Source organism: Poecilia formosa, unplaced genomic scaffold (genome assembly GCF_000485575.1).
Source record: "Poecilia formosa unplaced genomic scaffold, Poecilia_formosa-5.1.2 Scaffold1, whole genome shotgun sequence".
Lineage (NCBI taxonomy): Eukaryota > Metazoa > Chordata > Actinopteri > Cyprinodontiformes > Poeciliidae > Poecilia > Poecilia formosa.
Window position 1 is genome coordinate 3708192 of NW_006799940.1, and position 3694 is coordinate 3711885.

Sequence of the window (3694 nt, forward strand, 5' to 3'; positions counted from 1 at the left end):
AACTGGTTCCTGTCCCCTAAAGAGAATATGTATGAAAATGTTTGCAATCAGTACATATTGGACCGCATTTGGGCGCCCAAACAAAACAAGCTCTTAATTTATTTGCATATTGCACAATAATCACATATGATAAATCTGCTCTTATTGCAATAAGAAATTAACAATCATATGTGCTTACCTTTAAAATCCTGCCTCGTTTTTTGTTGAAACTAGCTTTCAACAAAAAAAGCTAGTTTAGGATTCCTGTCATCTGATTGACAAGTTTCTAAGTGTATGGAAAAAGAAAAGTGTAGCTGTCACACAGTCCCTACAAGGACTGTGTTGTAGTCCACTTTTATGTGGATTTGCTGATCTGAATTGACATGACGCCACCTGCCAATCATTCTAGGGTGTTTGTCAGCAACTGACCAATCAGCGGTCGCAATTTGTCCCGAAGTACACGCCCCTAATTTCCGTAAACACTCCCGTTCATTATTGCTAACGCTATGGCTAACCCGCTGCGGTCATAGAGATTTTCGGGAAAATAAAAGGAAATCATGGTCCAACTATGTCAGTGGGTAACGTGTAACTCCTACAACTGTTATCCAGAGCGCTTAGAGGGCAGAATACAATTTATTACATTTTCAAAACCCAAAGAGAGTGTAGAAGAATAAAGCAAGAAATGGATCAAAGCCTTCAGCCCACCTCCTATCCAGTTGAATGAAACTGTGAACACAACTACCACCTGCTCGTCTGTGTCAAGGTAACTGGTTACAAACATCATTTGTTGTCACAATGACACTGTATGACAGTCAAATCAAAGATCAATAAGTAAATGTAGTTACTCTTGATTTTTTTTGTTGTTGTGTAAATTCCAATGGTAGCGTCCTACACAGCTTTCACACTCATCCAAAGAGACTCTGTGCCCCTCATTCTTCCTCTGACTGCGAAAGACTTGGGCTTTAAGTTGATTTCTCCGTTGTACCCGCAAATAACCTTATAGACCTGATGTAGGACTCGGATAATTTTCTTGGCTGTCGTCTTTACCTCAGTATTGGCTGATAATGTAAAAATGAGTCAGATGTATTGAGTTTCACTACCTCTGCCATTATGGCCACTGTTTGTTTGTCTGAGGTTTGCTCTACTTCCGCATGGGGATGGAGCCGGCGTCATGTGGGCAGACTTTCCAGGATGAGTTGTTCATTCAGTATTTGTTTTTCTTCTATGGACTATTTATATTGGCCAAGATAATGAAACAATTTAACAGAATTTCAAGAATAATGGTAAGAAACAAGAGTTGCAATTTTGCCATAATTCTAGACCGAAATAATCGTGCTCTGTGTGTTTCTGGAAGATCCGAAAAGATCTTGATTGAGTATGTTTTTTTTTTTGTTTGTTTTTTCCACCCATGACTAAATTGGGATTGCACAAGAGGTTAGAAACAACCATATTTGGACACTGTAATGCAGCCGGGATGTCCCCTTTGTTTGATTGAGGGAAGTCACTAAGCTGCCTGAAGTGAAACTTCAAAAACCAAATCCTGGTTAGGATTTTGCTGCTGCTTTCTGGACCAGCAAGGATAAGCTGCATTGCCTAATTTATCTAAGTGAAAAGAAACCTCAAAAATCTAGAACTTAAAACCATTGTGTATAGTCTTATTTTGCTTAATTAAGCAGATTTTTTTGTTTTACTGCTAAACTGCTGTGGTTTTTAAAATGGAAAGCCATGTGATGGAAAAAAACGCTGACCTGTGACCTGCTGTCATCCCTGACTCTTCGTCTCCTCTCTAACTACTGTATCAGCAGCACAGCGGGACATTGGTCGTGATTATGCATCAGTCGCTGAGGGATGTCCATGGTTATGCAATCGCAGTCCAGTGGTGCTCAGCATCTCAGAGGAAAGAACCTGAGCGCTTTTTATCCCTGGAGTGACCCTAAGAGTAAGGAGAACCTTCTACCTCACTGTGTGAAAACTTATAACACAGGATATTAATATTGGATTTTATATTTTTAGGTACTCAAATTTTGTATTCATCATTTCAAATATTCAAAGTTTTACAGTTTTACAAATCAACTGAACCATGCCTGAAAATGAAAACATTAATTTGTAAATTCTCTCAGATATTATATATTGAATTTATTTTACCTATTTCAACCTCTTCAGAGTAATAAAACATTCAGCAGGCGTCCAAGATTAAATAAGGTCATTATTTAATCCAGCCATCCCGAGAGCAGCAGACAAACAGAATAAGCCCTGGTTTGTTTTGATGTTTGATTTTTAGCTCAATTTTGTCATAGAACAATAATATTATCAATGTACTACAGGATTACAAGGTTTTTGATCATGTACAGATGAAAGATATTTATAGTCAGCTCATCATTCACTGTCGAGATCTCATTTTCAGCAAGCTGTGCCTGCGAATTCACAGACACATCAGCTCATATCTGGGCTGATTATCTAACCGTCAAGGAGCTTCTGCACCAGGGTGGCTGGGCTGTGCAGAGTACAGAGGGCCAGGCAAATTTTCCTGCAATTCTTCTGGAGGGACACCTAATCACAAGTGACAGAGAGGCACAACTGGAAATTTGAAGGTAATTCATGTTGAAGTCAGGAACATTTCCAAGTCTTTCTTCCCCAGACAAAAAAAATATGATTGTGACATGATGCTGTTGATTTTAGGCTTTCACACACACCTTAAAGCTGCAGTATGCAACTTTTACATATAAAGGTACATATTTGTTGAAACTGTCTCTGTGTCATGCTAGTCTGGTATGAGACAGATAATCTTTGAAAAAAATCAAGCACTAATCTCAGTGCTAACTGGAAACAACCAATCATAGCCAGCGCTGTAAATCATGCCTGTGTACACCGCTCCTACCCCCCTCACTCATACAACTTTAGAGCCTGTTGTGAATGCTAAGTGTAGTTAGCATGGCCAACAAAGATGTGGATAAACTGTTTTCCTGCAATGGTAAGTTGTTTCTCTGCCATCACCACATTGAGCAGGGCGTACCCGAGGATGATTGACAGCTCTAACGCCTTCCTCCTGGCTCTGATTGTTTGTTTTTGCCATTTCTCCAGATGGCAATAGTAGTTCAGGGAGGAGGTAAAGGAGCTTGATTTTTTTCCATATATAATCTGTGTCATATTATACTGTCACCATATTGTGACAGTTTTAACAAATATGTAAAAAAAAAAAAATCCCCCCCAAAAAATTCTTTTTTTATAATAGTTACGCACAGCAGCTTTAAAAGTGTATGGATAATATTCTTACAAATACTGTTGAGTTTTCTGCATTTTTGGGCTCAGACAGTTTGTCTGAATGCCACAGGATATATGTCGCAGACTCTCCATTTCAAGAAAATCAGAAAGAACAGAGTTACGTCACTCCTAGAAGAAGCTTCAGAGGGGCTGGCTGCAGGTATGATGTCCACTTTGATGCTTTGTTGCCTTTTCCCTCTTTCCTGAGTGCTGACGTAGCAGCTGCATGTGTTGTTTTTGATGTGCTGTGGCTGTAAATATTTCCTTTGATTCTCTCTCTGCTGTGTTGTTCAATCAAATCAACCTGGGCAACAGCACCATTAGTCAGACCAAGCTTCACACAGACCTGCTGATGACGCAACACCCGATACTTTGATTAGCTGAACTCACATGAACCTGCATGTTACAAAAAATAAGAATGTCACCTTTTACATCACTAGTACTACTACTACTA

The 3694-nt window shown here is 39.3% G+C and overlaps 1 long non-coding RNA gene across 1 annotated transcript; it reads left to right on the plus strand.

Annotated features, from left to right (window-relative positions):
* The first annotated feature begins 453 nt into the window (after positions 1-453).
* LOC103133814 (uncharacterized) lies at positions 454-3396 on the plus strand. Its single transcript, XR_475781.2, has 4 exons — positions 454-742; positions 1782-1918; positions 2408-2570; positions 3311-3396. It is a non-coding gene; the product is annotated as an uncharacterized LOC103133814 (long non-coding RNA).
* The last annotated feature ends 298 nt before the right edge of the window (positions 3397-3694 follow it).